Genomic DNA, 18,547 nt, shown 5'->3' on the forward strand with positions numbered 1-18,547 from the left:
CCCTTGCAGAGATTATGGGACGGCCAGGTGGCCTTTCCAAATTCTTATGAATTTTATGTAGACTATACAACAATGGTACCCTAGGACAGTCTACTTTCAAAAAGAGGGAAGTATCTTCATCGATAATCGCCTTCTTCACAGCTTCATCTAATAAAGTGTCTAGTGCCAGTTTATATTCATTGGTAGGATCCTGCGTTAGTTTCCGGTAGGTACTAGTGTCCGACAACTGCCTCTCAATTTCATTGCAGTAGTCGGTTACATTTTGCACCACTATGCCTCCGCCTTTATCTGCGGCCCGAAATACCACATCTTTGTAATTTCCCAAGTCTTTTAATGCCTTATATTCAGAAGGTGATAGATTGGACCTACACAATCCCTGTTTTTTAGAATGCTCAACAACTTGGCAATCCAGTGCCCTCATAAAAGCCATGATTGACGTATTCCTTGAAGATGGATCAAACGTCGACTTTCTCTTAAAAATCTTCACTGTCTGAGCATCACCCTTGTTATCATTCATGTCGCCAAAAAACTCTTTTAATTTAAGCTGACGATGTAAATGTGACTGATCAATTTTCCAATGTAGATCATTGAATGGGACTGTCGGCACAAACCCCAAACCTTTATTCAATACTCTAACTTCAATATCAGTCAGAGTCCTAGATGACTGATTAAATACCAAATTCATTTCTTGCTCCGACCCCTTTTGGCTGTTCCGGCGGCATTGCCCGCCCCTCCTTGTGGGTCTTTTCCTCGCCCGCGTCCCACGCGGGAACGTGTCACTAAAGGGGGTTTATTGGCAACTGCCCCTCGTACTGAGGTCGAATCATCACCTGATGAGGAGTATGCTTCACTAGATGATACATTGGTTTTCTGGCCCCTACCTCTCCAACGCCTCTGCAGACGTATTCTCGAGTTATTACCAGGGACACCAGTTAACCACCCATAGACTCGCTGCTCAGAATAATCTTTATTCACCTTCTCTATTTTCTGTTTCTTAAAGGCAATTAAATCACGCTTATATATTGCCAATTCCTGTGCAAGTTTCTCCATGGGTACATTCTTAGTATCATCCAGTAGCAACTGTGAGTACAGCGACTCATAATCATGAATCTTACGTCTGATTTCCGACAACTCTCGTGCCGACTCCTCAATTACCAAAGTCATCAAATCAAAGGCACATTTGTTCAAAACTGCCACCCAGCGGCGACAAAATTCATTATTGTACCTCCCAATCATGGGAATATTTCGCACACGGAACCCACGGGGTATCTTTTTCTCCCTCTGATATTCAGACAAAGTGATTCCATGCATTAAAAAGTCAGTCTCTCTTTTTCTCATTTTCAACAATGCAGCATAAACTTCTTCCTTAGTTTTAACTCCCTCAGCATCCTCAAAACGTTCAGTGAACCAAATTGCTTCAGTTTCACTTTCAGAAAAGCTTAAAACATCTCCTAACAGTAAGCCGACCCTATTGAAGCCACCAATATCTGGAGTCGTAGACTGTGACATCATTAAACCAATATACTTGCAAAAAGTGCTTCAGTGCTGTGCAAAAAATAAAGTGAATTAGTGCAACTAAGACTATTTTATTAAACTTTTTTATTGATAGTATGCAAGTTTACAGATTGTCTTATTTATAACTGTAATAGATTCAAGTTCTCCAAAGAGAAAATATATCATAATATGATAGAGTATAGAAGGTAACTATCTAATTTTCCTTTTTAATCATGACCAGATACAAACATGTAGACAAGACAGAGACACTTGGGAAGAAAGAGGGGGGGGGGGGGGGGGAAGATTAGAGATGTAGATATGCAGGCGGTAGTAGGCATTAGATTACAATTCAGTATTTTCAGCAAAGGCTTCATATATAAGGTGGATAAATCTGTTAATACATTCGTAAGATTTTTCTAAATTATTAGTCTAGCAGTCCATTGTAGGAGGAATGGTGATATCGGCTAGGGGTGGGGGGGGTTTGCAATTCAATGAGTAGAGAGGAGTAGTGGCTGAGCTCTTTTCCATTGTTTGGATCCAAGGAAATTTGAGATCACTTTTGTGTCTGCTTCTGCTAGGGATTTTATGAAGAAGTTCCATCTGTTGTAAAAGGTGGAGGAGGATCCAGGGTCATTTAAAAGGACTGAGCGAATGTCAAAATATAGGTGTTGGAGTAGTCTTGATTTCAGTTCATGTATTGATGGAGCAGACTTCTTGATCCAGTGGATTAGAATAAGCTTCTTAGCCAGGGTCAAAGCAATAATAATAAAGGGAATATATCTGGAAGGAGGGGCACCCAATGTCCAGTTGTCAAATTTAAATAATAAACATGCATCAGGAGAAGGGGTTAGAGATAAACCAAGTATTGAATTTAAGTAGCATATCGTCTTAGCCCAAAATCTTCTTACTTTAGAGCAATCCCAAAAACAGTGTAAAAATTTAGCATTTGACTTCGAGCATTTAATACATTTCCCTGATTCATCAGCGACCATGTGTTTTCTCTGTGAGGGAGAGATATAAGCTCTATGTAAGCATCTAAAATGGGTTTCCTGTAGATATGCTGATTGTAAATGTTTAGCATATTTACTATAGTCTAGTAGTGTTGTTTTTTCTGAGCCTGCTATACTAGGAATATCGGATCTCCAGTTAGCTAGGAATTGTTGGGGGAGTGGTGAAGAATGTACTTTAGCTTTAAGTAGGGAGGGGTAGAGTTGATGAATCTTGTAGGTTTTTGAAGGCATCCCATTCAATATTTTAGAGATAATGTGAGGTTCATTGTAATGGGGGGAGGATATAGGTAATGCTTGTGTATAGTGTCTGACCTGAAGATAGAGATAAAATAGATTGTTAGGAATATCATACCTATCCTGTAGATCTTTGAATGTATAGATATAGCCTCCCGGATCAAAGACTCTGCTCACAAGTGCTATTCCCTTTTGTTTCCATGTTTGAAAGGAGGGATTATGTAAGGACGGTTGAAATTCCGGATTTCCCCATAAGGGAAGGTAGGGTGAGAATCTAAAGTCTTTCTTTAGCTTTTTGTGTAAGCTTATCCAATTTAAATAAGTATCCCTAAAAATCACATGATTGTACAAGTGCTTTGGGATGGAGGCAGCTTTGGTATGTAGTAGCGCTGAGGGTGAGTAGGGTTCAAATATAGCATGATCTAAATTAATATCGGAATATGTGGATGATTCCCTTAACCAGTCGCAAGCATATCTAAAGAAAACTGCTACTGTGTTAAGATTTAAAATCAGGGATCTTGAGCCCTCCCATCGCTTTGGGAAGGATCAACTTTGAAAGTGCAATTCTTGCTCTTTTTCCTTTCCATAAGAATTTGGATATTGAGGAATTGATAGCTAATATGTCTCTATTGTTTAAAGCGATAGGTAACATCTGTATAGCATAAAACAGTTTGGGGAAGATTACCGTCTTTACAGCAGCAGCTCTGCCCAGAAGGGAAAGGGGAAGTAAATTCCATGAAGCCATCAAAGCCATAACCTTGTCCACTAGGGGGGAAAAATTTGCCTTATAGAGTTTATCATTGGTCTCTGTAATATTGACACCCAGATATTTCAGGTGGGAGGTATTAATTTTAAAACCTTCGAAAGCTGGGGAGGAAATCAAATCTAAAGAATAGGATCCTAGGGGGAGGATCTGTGATTTATCGATATTTATCTTATAGCCTGACACTTTGCCAAAGTCTCTGATGATTTGCATTATCTTGGGAATAGATTGTAGGGGCTCAGAGACAAAAAGCAGCATGTCGTCTGCAAAAAGCGAGACTTTTAATTCGTAGGAGGAAATCTTTATGCCCTTGAAGTCAGAAGCATTTCGAAGCATAATGGCCAGTGGTTCTATAGCTATTGCGAACAAGAGAGGGGATAAGGGGCAGCCTTGCCTAGTGCCTCTGAATAGTTCAAAACGTTCCGAAATTTGTCCATTGCACATAATTTGTGAGGCCGGGTTAGTGTATAATGCCTTAATGAGGGAAATAAAATGGGGTGAGAATCCGAACCTATCCAAGGTATTGTATAGGTGAGGCCAGAGGACCAGGTCAAAGGCCTTTTCTGCATCAAGTGATATGATCACCCCTGAGGGGACCACATCACTTGAGTTTTGTAGGTGTTGGACTGCAGAGATGACCTTTCTGACATTTAAAACTGAGTGTCTCCCTGCAATGAACCCTGTTTGATCTGGGTGTACTATTTCAGGTAACACTTCTTTGAGTCTATTAGATATGACTTTTGCTAGTATCTTATAGTCAGAGTTGAGTAGTGATATAGGTCTATAGGACCCTGGCAGAGATAAATCTCGACCAGGTTTTGGTAGTATTTTAATATAAGCTGCATTGAAATATAGTGGGGGGGTGCCTGTCTGTATTATTTGGTTAAAGGTTGCCACTAAGGGATCAAGGATTTCAGTAATCATTAGTTTATAGAAGGATCCTCCATACCCATCAGGTCCTGGGGCTTTTGAGGAGTGGAGAGATTTAATAACCCTAATGACCTCATCCGAAGTCACCGGCCCTTCCAATATCTTTCTCATGTCATCCGTAATTGAAGGACATGACGGTTCATGTAAATTTGGTATAGAGGAATCTAGAGGATTGTCTCTATTGTCTTTATCATGGGTGTGGGGGCCATACAGATTTGAGTAAAATTCTTTCATAATTTGTGTAATCTGTTTATTAGTAGATGTCAGAGAACCGTCTGGGCATTTCAGGGGATGAACTGCTGCTGACGTTCTATTACCATTCAAGATGTTAGTGAGCATTTTACCTGTTCTGTTACCGAATTTGTGGTATCTGTAATTAGTGCTATACAGGTGTTTATTCCCTTGCTTATGTAGATATGCGTTGAAGTGTGCTTTAGCCATATTATATGACTGTTTGTTATTTGAAGTTGGTTTCCTGCAGTATTCAGTGTAGGCTGAAGAAAGTGTTTTTTGTAATTCAACGTAAATCTTAGCAACATTTTTATTCAAGTTTGCCACGTAAGAGATTATATCCCCCCTTAGGACTGCTTTTGCAGTTTGCCAGAACAAAGGGGGGTTGGAGGTAGCTTGCGACTGGTTATCTGTACAATAGTTTTTCCAGCTATCCAATAGCATAGATTTAAATTCAGGGGAGGCTAAGAGGTGAGAAGGAAAGCACCATCTGTCCCGTGAGGTATGTGTAGGGTAAAGTTTTGTAATGCGTGGTCAGAAATGGATATTGGTTCAATATTAATTAAGGATATCCTTGAGAACAGAGTCTGTGATACCATCAGGTAATCAATTCGTGATAGTGTGTGGTGTGCTGCCGAGAGGCAGGTATATTCTTTAGTGGTGGGATTAGAAGCTCTCCATAAGTCAATCAGACTTAATTGTTCTGCAAATTGTGGAATTCCCATCTTGGGAAGAGAAAACCCTCTTTTAGGTGCTTTTGACCGGTCTAAATATTTATCTGATATTAAATTAAAGTCTCCACATACTATTAGAGGGAGATGTGCATTCGGTAGTAGTTCAGCTGTCAGTCTCATAAAAAAAGATTTTTTATATTCTGTGGGACCATAAACATTGCATAATATGTATGGTTTTGAATAAAGGGAAATATGGGCAATGACAAATCTGCCCTCTGGATCTATTATTGTTTTGGTCACCTCAAGAGGTATTATACGTTTAGCCAATATTACTACTCCCCTCGCTTTAGAGGTGTATGGGGCACATGCCACCATCTTCCACCCTAGCATCTGAAGTTTTAACATTTCTGATTGTATTAAATGAGCCTCTTGTAGAAAAATTAGCTCTAATTTGAGTTTATTGCAGTATACCAGTACCTTCCTACGTTTCGCAGGGGAGTTAAAACCTCCTACATTTAGGGATCCTACCTTTAGTGTAGCCATGAGTCTTGTAGAAGTGTAAGCCCATCATAATTCAGGTACCGCCTGGTGAAATAATTGAGGTAAGGAAGAAGAAAGAAGGGGGGGGGAGCAAAACACAAAGGGAAGGGGAGAGACAATAGACATTTGCACATGAGACCTCAATCTCAGGAATTAACATGCATCGCACGTCAAATCTAGCTATTAAACATTCAAATAACTTCTGGAACATTTGAAAAAACAAATACTTATACAATAGTGGGAATAATCCCATCCTAGATCCGTAGCATACTCCTTCCATGAATGGCATGCTATTTAAGAGTTTCCCCCTGTAAATCAGGAATAAGGGAAGTGATCGCTTGGATGGCCCGATCGGATCGCCTCACAGGTGGTGCTTGTATATTTGGGTGCAGGATAGGGATTTCTCCTTATAACTTTGGTTTTGCGTGTTTGGATATATATTATTCTTGTGTGAGACACTCATATGATCAGTTATGGTCAGAGATATCATGGTCCCTGGTGTTTCCGTTGTCCCGCAAGAAATCTGCTGCATCCTCAGGAGATAAAAAATCAAAATGCTTGTCTTTGTAGAAGATGCGCAGTTTGGCAGGATATATTAGCGCAAATTTCTGTTTGTCAGCAATAAGGCCCGAACATATGGGAGAAAAGGCTCTGCGGGTTTTCGTTAGTTCTACTGAGAAATCCTGGAAGAATCGTAGTGTTATACCTTCCCATTTCAAAACCGGCTGTTTCCTGGAGGCTGTCCAGATTGCTAGTTTGTGAGTATAGCTGAGGCATTTAAATATAGTAACTCTTGGTCGCGTGTCGTTAGGGCGCGGGGGAGGACCAATCCTGTGTACTCTTTCTATGATCATGTCTTGACATAGATTCTGTATCCCTAGCAGTTGTGGGAGAGTGGTTTTAATAAATTGTTCTAGGGATGGTCCCTTGAATGTTTCTGGGAGGCCGACCACTCTTATATTATTCCGCCTTGTACGGTTTTCGATTTCCTCCAGCCTGTTGTTAAGATTATAATTCTCCTTTTCTAGTTTTTTAACTGTGCCTTGCAGGTCAGCTAGATTATGAGCTACTGAGCCTATCATGTTCTCAGCTGCAGAGACCCTGACGTTTAACTGGTTAATTTGTGTGGTAATTTCACTTACCGCCTTGGTAAGCAGTGGGCCCACTGTGTTGGAGATTGCCTCCACTAGATCTTCGTATGACAGGGGTGAGTCATGATCTCGTTGTGGCTGATCAGAGTCTGTGCTCGTGTCTTCAGCAGCCACCTTCTTGGATGCCGGAGAGACTGCAAGCGTCTCAGCGTCCGGCGCCATTACAGGATCCTGGCTCCGTTTCACCTGTCGCAGCGTCTGGCTCAGTGTCCGCGCCGGTTGTGAGGACGTGATGAATCTGTCTATCCTCACGATCTGGGTATGCGTGTCGTTTGCTGTTGGGGGTCTGGAGGCTGAAATAGCCTTGTAAAAAGTGCCGTTATAGCCACACACGGAGAGGAGCAGTGAGGACGCCCTGCTCACTCCATGCAGCCGGAACCGGAAGTGCAACTAAGACTATTTTAACAAACTGTCTCCACAGTAAAAACTGAATCTAAAAAGATGCAGACAAGTTGTACTCCAGTGGTGACTGTAATGGTATCATAATGCGAGAGGGTACATAAGCAAAAAGTTATAGAGGAATGGGGTGCTCAGACAGACTAAGTTGACTCAGTTTATCCAATCCCAGTCCAAACTTGACTACACAAATTCCAAAGGTCGGCACTCACGTCTGTCCCATATGTATAGCTTGCCAAGGTGCTGCGTCGACAAAAAGCATGTAGGTACACCCAGAAAACGGCACTCACTGGTCTCCCAAGAAAACACTGGACAACGTCCTCTTATCAACGTTTCGGGTTTATTTCAACCCATCATCAGGATACACATAACAATTAACAAGTGACATAAACATACCTTATATACCCCTCCATGCAGCCAAACGAGCGCGCCAATCTCAAATCCCAGGTGTCTAATCATTGTAGCACATCCCTTTTCCGGAAGTCTCAGTACGTACATACAGCGCGCCCGGTTGTCATAGCAACCCGTCAAACAACTCACGGGCCATCAGTAATGACATCGTATCAATAGCGGCACCTGTCAACCAACGCTTAGCTCAAAAGACTACTCAGCAGCTATGCCGCATCACTCTCACGGAGCTCACCGGCCACCGTAGATGTTGCCTTGGCAACCTAATAATGCTGACCACAAAGGCCAATCCATACGTCTGGTATCCATGGCAACCCGTTTAGCTGCACAGACATATAATACCGCCACATACCTACAAAAAACACAATAATGACCAAATACATAAAAATAAAAATAAACACACAGAACAAAGTGCTAGTGCATAAAAATAGAAAAGTAGCAACAAATTGCAAATACAATAATAGGTAAAGTTAATGTAATTATAGATAAAGTTAATACAGCCACTAAACCTACGTCTCTGGTTATATAAGTATCTCAACCAAATACGCTATGATACTAAGAATGTACCCATGGAGAAACTTGCACAGGAATTGGCAATATATAAGCGTGATTTAATTGCCTTTAAGAAACAGAATATAGAGAAGGTGAATAAAGATTATTCTGAGCAGCGAGTCTATGGGTGGTTAACTGGTGTCCCTGGAAATAACTCGAGAATACGTCCGCAGAGGCGTTGGAGAGGTAGGGGCCAGAAAACCAATGTATCAAGCATACTCCTCATCAGGTGATGATTCGACCTCAGTACGAGGGGCAGTTGCCAATAAACCCCCTTTAGTGACACGTTCCCGCGTGGGACGCGGGCGAGGAAAAGACCCACAAGGAGGGGCGGGCAATGCCGCCGGAACAGCCAAAAGGGGTCGGAGCAAGAAATGAATTTGGTATTTAATCTGTCATCTAGGACTCTGACTGATATTGAAGTTAGAGTATTGAATAAAGGTTTGGGGTTTGTGCCGACAGTCCCATTCAATGATCTACATTGGAAAATTGATCAGTCACATTTACATCGTCAGCTTAAATTAAAAGAGTTTTTTGGCGACATGAATGATAACAAGGGTGATGCTCAGACAGTGAAGATTTTTAAGAGAAAGTCGACGTTTGATCCATCTTCAAGGAATACGTCAATCATGGCTTTTATGAGGGCACTGGATTGCCAAGTTGTTGAGCATTCTAAAAAACAGGGATTGTGTAGGTCCAATCTATCACCTTCTGAATATAAGGCATTAAAAGACTTGGGAAATTACAAAGATGTGGTATTTCGGGCCGCAGATAAAGGCGGAGGCATAGTGGTGCAAAATGTAAACGACTACTGCAATGAAATTGAGAGGCAGTTGTCGGACACTAGTACCTACCGGAAACTAACGCAGGGTCCTACCAATGAATATAAACTGGCACTAGACACTTTATTAGATGAAGCTGTGAAGAAGGCGATTATCGATGAAGATACTTCCCTCTTTTTGAAAGTAGACTGTCCTAGGGTACCATTGTTGCATAGTCTACCTAAAATTCATAAGAATTTGGAAAGGCCACCTGGCCATCCCATAATCTCTGCAAGGGAGTCATTATGTAGTAAGATTTCTGAGTATTTGGATTATTACATCCAGCCAAGTGTACAATCACAACAGACTTATCTTAAGGATACTACATCTCTGTTGATAAAACTCAAGGAACTTGGTAATATACCTGATAATACATGGATGTGTACGTTAGTTATTACCAGCATATACACGAATATTCCTCACGATGATGGTATTCGAGCGGTCAAGGAATTGTTAAATGAGTGTATAGATTACAGTGGTCCTGATTTGGATTTTTTGATCTCTCTTCTTGATTTTGTATTGCATAATAATTACTTTTATCATAATGGTGGATATTATTTACAACTTAAAGGCTGTGCGATGGGTTTTCATGTCGCACCAGCATATGCGAATGCATACATGTTTAGAATTGAGAAGGATTGTTTTTTCAATAGAGATGTTAGAGATAAAATTCTGTTTTATTACAGGTATATCGATGACATTATATTGTTTTGGAGAGGTGATCATACTAGCTTTGTGGAACTGGTAGATTCGATCAATGAGCGTGATTGTCCTATTAAGTATACGTATTCCTGTAGTTTGGATAGCATTTCTTATTTGGATGTGAATATCACACTTCAGGATGGTATACTTACCACTTCTATTTTCTCTAAACCCACAGATAGAAATACGTTGTTATCTTTTAATAGTCATCACCCAGCTGCGATGAAAAAGAGCTTACCTTTCTCACAGTTGTTGCGAGTTAAAAGGATTACAAGTGATGAGCAGGTGGTAGCACGAGATCTTGAGAGAATGTCAGATAAATTTAGTGAACGTGGTTACCCCAGGAATGTACTCTCTGAGGCTAGGAGAAAGGTGGATTTGATGCCCAGAGAATCGCTATTGAAACAAACAAATAGTAAACAGGCATTTGATAAATTGCATTGGGTGAGGAGATTTAATACCTCACATGATTCTGTGGAGAGAGCGGTTAGGACCCTGTGGCCTATAATGCAGGGTGATAAGGACTCTAAGGTGTTTAGACCGTTACAAGTGATGTCTTGTCTCAAGAGGGGCAAGAACATTCGAGACTGGGTAGTACACCCGGATATCACAGAACAGATGAATTATGATCCTCGAGTACAGATCAAAAGTGGGGGTTGTTATAAGTGTTCTGGGTGTACAACATGTCGTTATATGGTCGCCAGTAAATGTTTTTTCCACCCACATAGCAGTAAGAGGTACTCAATAAGATCAGTAGTTACTTGTACAACGAGCTTTGTGGTTTATATGATTAAGTGCCCATGTGGTTCTTGTTATATAGGTAAGACTATACGTACTTTCAGGGAGCGGATGACCCTTCATAGGTCGTCGATTAGGGCGGCTTTGATGGGGAAGCCATCAGAACAACCTGTGGCGAGGCATTTTGTTGAGAACAATCATTCTTTATCTACCCTTAGGTATCTTATCATTGACCATGTGCCGGAGAGCCCGAGAGGGGGAGATCGGCACAAAAGATTGTTACAGATTGAGACAAAATGGATACAGGTTTTGGATACTGTTAAACCTAGGGGCCTCAATGATCACCTCTCTTACAATATGTATTGGTAACCCTGGGGGACTTAAGCTCTGATTTATTTATGGACATTTGATGTATAGCGTATTTGGTTGAGATACTTGTATAACCAGAGACGTAGGTTTAGTGGCTGTATTAACTTTATCTATAATTACATTAACTATACCTATTATTGTATTTGCAATTTGTTGCTACTTTTCTATTTTTATGCACTAGCACTTTGTTCTGTGTGTTTATTTTTATTTTTATGTATTTGGTCATTATTGTGTTTTTTGTAGGTATGTGGCGGTATTATATGTCTGTGCAGCTAAACGGGTTGCCATGGATACCAGACGCATGGATTGGCCTTTGTGGTCAGCATTATTAGGTTGCCAAGGCAACATCTACGGTGGCCGGTGAGCTCCGTGAGAGTGATGCGGCATAGCTGCTGAGTAGTCTTTTGAGCTAAGCGTTGGTTGACAGGTGCCGCTATTGGTACGATGTCATTACTGATGGCCCGTGAGTTGTTTGACGGGTTTCTATGACAACCGGGCGCGCTGAATGTACGTACTGAGACTTCCGGAAAAGGGATGTGCTACAATGATTAGACACCTGGGATTTGAGATTGGCGCGCTCGTTTGGCTGCATGGAGGGGTATATAAGGTATGTTTATGTCACTTGTTAATTGTTATGTGTATCCTGATGATGGGTTGAAATAAACCCGAAACGTTGATAAGAGGACGCTGTCCAGTGTTTTCTTGGGAGACCAGTGAGTGCCGTTTTCTGGGTGTACCTATATATATATATAAATATATATACACACATACAGTGGGGCAAATAAGTATTTAGGCAGCCACCGATTGTGCAAGTTGACCCACTTAAAAAGATGAGAGAGGGCTGTAATTTCCATCATAGGTACACTTCAACTGTGAGAGACAGAATCTGAAAAAAAAAATAGGAAATCACATTGTATGATTTTTAAACAATTTATTTGTATATTCTTGCGGAAAATAAATATTTGGACAATCAAAAAGTTTAACTCAATACCTTGTAATATAACCTTGGTTAGCAATTACAGAGGTCAAACGTTTCCTGTAGTTCTTGACCAGGTTTGCACACACTGTAGCAGGTATTTTGGCCCACTCTTCCATGCAGATCTTCTCTAGATCTATCATGTTTTGGGGCTGTCGCCGGGCAACACAGACTTTCTACTCCCTTCACAGATTTTCTATTGGGTTGAGGTCTGGAGACTGGCTAGGCCACTCCAGGACATTGAAATGCTTCTTACGGAGCCACTCCTTAGTTGCCCGGGTGGTGTGTTTGGGGTCATTGTCATGCTGGCAGACCCAGCCATGTTCCATCTTCAATGCTCTTACTGAGGGAAGGAGGTTTTTGGCCAAAATCTCACGATACATTGCCCCATTCATACTCTCCTTAATACGGATCAGTCGTCCTGTCCCCTTTGCAGAAAAGCAGCCCCAAAGCATGATGTTTCCACCCCCATGCTTCACAGTGGGTATGGTGTTCTTGGGATGCCATTCATCATTCTTCTCCCTCCAAACACGGTGAGTGGAGTTTATACCAAAAAGTTTGATTTCGCTCTCATCTGACCAAATTACATTCTTCCAATCCTCCCCTGGATCATCCAGATGGTCACTGGAAAACTTTAGACGGGCCTGGACATGTGCTGGCTCAAGCAGGTGGACCTTTCAGGCGCTGCGGGATTTCAATCCATGACAATGTAGAGTGTTACTAATGGTAACCTTTGTGACTGTGGTCCCAGCTCTATTGAGGTCATTGACCAGGTCCCCCCATGTAGGTCTGGGCTGATTCCTCACCGTTCTCAAGATCATTGATCCCCCCACGAGGTGAGATCTTGCATGGACCCCCAGGTCGAGGGAGATTGTCAGTGATCTTGTATTTCTTCCATTTTTTTATAATTGTGCCAACAGTTGATCTCTTCTCACCAAGCTGCTTGCCTATTGTCGAGTAACTCATCCCAGCCTTGTGCAGCTCTACAATTTTGTCCCTGGTGTCCTTAGACAGCTCTCTGGTCTTGGCCATGGTGGAGAGGTAGCAGTCTGACTGTTTGAGGGTGTGGACAGGTGATTTTTATACAGATAACCAGTTCAAACAGGTGCCATTAATTCAGGTAACAAGTGGAGGATAGAAGAGCTTCCTAAAGAAGAAGTCACAGGTCTGTGAGAGCCAGAAATCTTGCTGCTTGGTAGGTGTCCAAATATTTATTTTCCTCAAGAATATACAAGTAAATTGTTTAAAAATCATACAATGTGATTTCCTGGGTTTTTTTTCAGATTCTGTCTCTCACAGTTGAAGTGTACCTATGATGGAAATTACAGACCTCTCTCATCTTTTTAAGTGTGTCAACTTGCACAATCGGTGGCTGTCCAAATACTTTTTGCCCCACTGTAAATATACTGTGTAAAGTGAATGAACAGAAATCTAAATCAAATCAATATCTGTTGTGACCATAGTTTGCCAATACTTGCACACAGTTTTTGAAGGAACTCGACAGGGAGGATGCTCCAAACATCTTGGAGAACTAACCACAGATATTCTGTGGATGTAGGCTTATCAAATCCTTTTGCTGCTTCATGTAATCCCAGACAGACTCAAGACAGATTCAATGATTATGAGGTGAGGGCTCTGTGGGGACCATATAATCACTTACAGGACTCCTTGTTCTTATTTACACTGCAGATAGTTCTTAATGACATTGGCTATATGTTTGAGGTTGTTGGTCGGATGAGCGTTTTGGAGTGGAAGCGGACACCATGGTGTTTCTATAAATGGTATGTACTTTTTCTTGTTCATTTGTATCCTGACGAAATTACATAAAGGTCATTAAACGTTGATCACATAAGAGAGACTTGTGTCCTACTTTTTGTGTCTGAATGAGACTGGAGGGCCATCCATTGCTGTAGCTCTTTACATACTGAATACCAGGAGAGGCACCCGGACCAGCTGTTTGGATGTGGAGAGTGCAGGTAAAAATTGCCCATATTTTAGAAAGTGATATCTTCTTTGCTTTAAAAGGCACTGATAAAATATAATTTAAAAAAAGGATTTGCACTAGGTGACTGCTGCACTTTAGCTCACTTTGCACTTTGGCTGTTGGACTGCTGCTATTTGAATACTGTCATGGAGGCTCTCCTTTGATAACTTGCTGCTATTTTAAACTAAGGGCATACGATTGACACAATCAATTTAATGTTCAGTTTATAAAAAGATTTCACTGAATTATAGTGTCTTGTTAAGGGACAATCAGATTTCACTATGTCCCATTCAAGCACTCAGTAGGTGAGCGGATTCCCCAACACTATGCTCCCCAGTGGTGAATTGTTTTCATTTTCTGAGTAGAAAACCTGGTGTTTACAGGTTACTGTGTGTGACCTGTCAATATCTGGATTCAGGAGATTTTTTTTTACACATCCTCATTCGGGCAAGAAGTATAACATTCGGTACCCTCTAACCTGCAATTCATCCTATATGGTCTATTATATTAATTGCCCATGTGGGCTTCTCTATATTGGCAAGACCACTAGGGCTTTTAAGGAATGCATGACGATGCACAGGTCAGCAATCCGGCAGCCAATAGAGGGTAAACCAAATGATCAACCAGTAGCCCAGCATTTTAAAAATGACACAATTTAGCAATACTTAAATATAAAATGATTGATTAGATTGCCCCAAATACAAGAGGAGGTGATAGAGCTATTGCCTTATTAAGAAAAGAGTCCTGGTGGATTCAAGTACTACAGACCCTGCACCCTCTGGGCTTAAATAAGCAATTATCCGATAATTATTTTTTATAGAAGCAGTTCTTGATAAATTGCATTTATTGATTTGATCAGTCAGTCTTTCATTAGAAATGCGCGTAGATAGATTTTTTCTAAAGGTTACTTATTTGTTATATGAGTAGTGATCTTTGTGTACAGTAGCAGCTTCGTCTATCTGCCGCACGTATTTTCTATATTTTGGTTTATATTTAGTTGTTATGGTGACGGACCATCGCTGCCTAGCAACACCAGAGGGATTGTAGGAACATTGCATCCATTGCTGTAGCTAACTCTCTCTCTCTCTCTCTCTCTCTCTCTCTATATATATATATATATATATATATATATATATATATACAGTATATATGTGTATATATAGATATATATAGATATGTATATATATATATATATATATATATATATATATATATATATAGAGAGAGAAAGATTTATGGTATGAACTTACCGTTGTTTAATCTCTTTCTGCGAGGTACACTGGGCTCCACAGGGAATAACATTAGGGGTGTAGAGTAAGATTTTGATCCGAGGCACCAACAGGCTAAAGCTTTGACTGTTCCCAAGATGCTCAGCGCTGCCTCCTCTATAACCCCGCTTCCGTGCACAGGAGCTCAGTTTTGTTAACCAGTCCAATGCAGTAGCAGGCAAAATAGAGATGACAACCGTTAGTAGCCACAGACACCACATTCTCAAGACAGGAGAAGTGTCAGCGACTAATGCCATACAAACCCAAAGAAGCTAAGTGCGTCAGGGTGGGCGCCCTGTGGAACCCAGTGTACCACGCAGAAAGAGATTCACTGAGGACCATGTAGCCGCCTTGCACAATTGTTCAAGGGTCGCACCACGGCGGGCCGCCCAAGAAGGCCCAACAGACCGAGTAGAACAGGCTTTGATGGTAGCAGGAACTGGAAAGCCAACCTGTACGTAAGTATGTGCAATCACCATTCTAATCCATCTGGCCAGGGTCTGCTTATTCACAGGCCAGCCACGTTTGTGAAAACCAAAAAGGACAAAGAGAGAATCAGACTTCCAAATGGAAACTGTCCTCTTCATATAGATACGGAGAGCCCGTACCACGTCCAAATAGAGCGAAGAGTTTCCATCTGAAACTTGGAGACTCACCAATTTGTTCAAGGACTTGAGGTTCAGAATGGGCCGGGAAGAACCATTCGGTTTCGGGACTAGGAACAGCGGTGAATAGTACCCCTTGCCTCTCTGAGCCAGAGGCACCGGTACTACCACTCCTGTGTCCATGAGGGATTATACCACCAAATGAAGAGTTTTTGTCTTCACCTGATCCGAAGGTGAAGGGGGACAATTCTTGAATGATAGAAGGATATGGCGTATCCGTGAGTGATGACTTCCCATACCCAGGAGTCTGATGTGGTCTTCAACCATTACTGGGTAAACCTTAGAATTTGGCCTCCCACCCTGGGATCCCCCAGGGGGAGGCCCGCCCCATCATGCAGCAGGCTTGTCTGATTTTGGAGCAGGTTGACGGGCAGCCCAGGCACATTTAGGTTTGGGCTTAGCGTTTTTGGAAGTGTGAGCCTGTTTCGAGTATACCTGACCCTTTGCTTTACCTGGAGGACGAAAGGAATGAAAGGAAGTACTCTTAACCGTCGGGACCGAAGGAGCAGTACTAGGAAGACACGCCATCTTAGCAGAAGCTATGTCAACCACAATCTTGTTGAGATCCTCACCAAACAGAATGTCTCCCTTAAAAGGGAGCACCTCCAGGGTTTTCTTAAAGTCCAGATACACAGACCAGGACCGTAACCAGAGAATCCGGCGAGCCAAAATGGACGTAGTAGAAGCCTTGGCCGCCAGAATACCGGCATCGGAAGCTGCCTCCTTAATGTAATGAGATGCTGTGACACTATATGAAAGACATTGTCTAGCATTATCAGAAAAATTGGATGGCAGCTCTGCTTCCACCTCCTGAGCCCATGCTTCAATAGCTTCTGCAGCCCAAGTAGTTGCAATAGTGGGACGATGCACAGCTCCTGCGAGGGTGTTAATAGCTTTTAAGCAACCCTCCACATGCTTATCCATTGGTACTTTCAGGGAGGTGACGGTAGTTACAGGCAGAGCAAAGGACACCACCAGCTGCGCCACTTGCAAATCCACCGGCGGTGGTGTTTCCCAATTCTTATTTACTGTAGCTCCACAGCGAGGGGATAGCAAGCCAGCATCTTCTTGTGAGGTGTGAATTTCTTTCCTGGATTTTCCTAGGATTCATTACATATTTCAACTAAATGGTCAGAATGAGGCAAAACTTGTTTAACAACCTTCTGACATTTAAACCTATCCGGATTCTTAGAGGTAACAACAGGTTCTGGGTCATCGTCAATTTGAAGAATCAGCCTGATAGCCTCGAATAAGTTAGGAACATCCACCTGCAAAACAGATTCCCCATCAGAAGCATCTGGGTCAGTGTCTGAGGGGTCAGTATATACGCGATCTTCATCAGATGAAGTGTCCGGAACATGGGTGGATTGTGAGGAAGTAATGGCCCGCTTAGAGGACCCCTTGGTCTTAGGTGGGCGAGCGTTAGGTTTTCGTCTGTTCAGTGAGTGATCCAATTGCTGTAACTGAGTGGACAGGAGATCTGCCCATGGCGGATTAACCGCATTGACAATATGTGGCTGTACCGGCACCTGAAGTCCCATAGGGGGCGGAAGTCTAGTTACCAGCGTATTTAGTAGAGAGAAAAAAGTAGCCCAAGGTGGGTTATTATGGACCCCCGTTGCCATGGCCCTACCCAGCTGCAGAAATAAGCATACATATATGGTTGTTCTAAGGTAAGATTTATGGTATTGTTGGACTGCTGCTACCAGCTATGGGCATGGGAAGAGAGAACAGGTGACTGACACTTTTTATGTTCCAGCATGTACTGGAGGTTTTGACATTGGAGAACTACTGTGTGGAATAATGTGTATAAAGGGTACTACTGTGTAGCGTAAAGTTAATAAGGGGCTCTACTGTGTGGCGTAACATCAACATCGGAGTTACTAAGGGGCAGTCCGTGTGGTGTCATTTGAATTGCTGGTACTGTGTGTCCTTATTCCTTTTTTGGTACACGCACCTCCACTATTTCTAAATTCAGGATAGGTGCTCCAGTCACTTACTTTGCCAGGGGAGCTCAGACCAAAATTCAGGGTCATGGTATGGGCACCAGTCCCTTACTTTGCCAGGGGAGCTCAGGCCCCTAGATACGCCCCTGCTTGAAATATTAATGAAGGTTTTCCAGAAGTCTGTAGACTAACAGTAGAAGGTACTTGAAATAAAAATACTTACCCTCTGAATCCATCAGAATTCTGACCATCAGGATGCCGCTGACTGCCTCCGGCTGTTCATACTGTATCTGCTGAATCAACTTATCCAGCCAGACTGCATACTAAATCAGCACAGACAGGAAAGAACATATCAGTAGTTCCAACAGGACAAAAAAACATTGACCCCCATAAGAAAAAATAAAACACATTGTCTCCCACAAAAAAACACATTGGCCATCACAGTGGAACATAAATCCTGAAAATACGGCAGTTAGCCACTAGTAGAAATCAGCCTAGAGGTGGGGAGAACCATTGTCTGTAGTAATTCACCAAGGTGAGCATAGGACCAAACAAGCGGGAACTGTCTAATGCTTGTGTGGGCACAATCTCCTCTGGTTCCATCGGATGGGTAATCTCCTGTGACACAGCATGGCAGGAACAGACAGACACCTTTAGCATGAGTTCCACCAGCTCCACCCTCGCTGTAGTGCCCT

This window comes from Pseudophryne corroboree, chromosome 2 (assembly GCF_028390025.1).
Source record: "Pseudophryne corroboree isolate aPseCor3 chromosome 2, aPseCor3.hap2, whole genome shotgun sequence".
Taxonomy (NCBI): Eukaryota; Metazoa; Chordata; class Amphibia; order Anura; family Myobatrachidae; genus Pseudophryne; species Pseudophryne corroboree.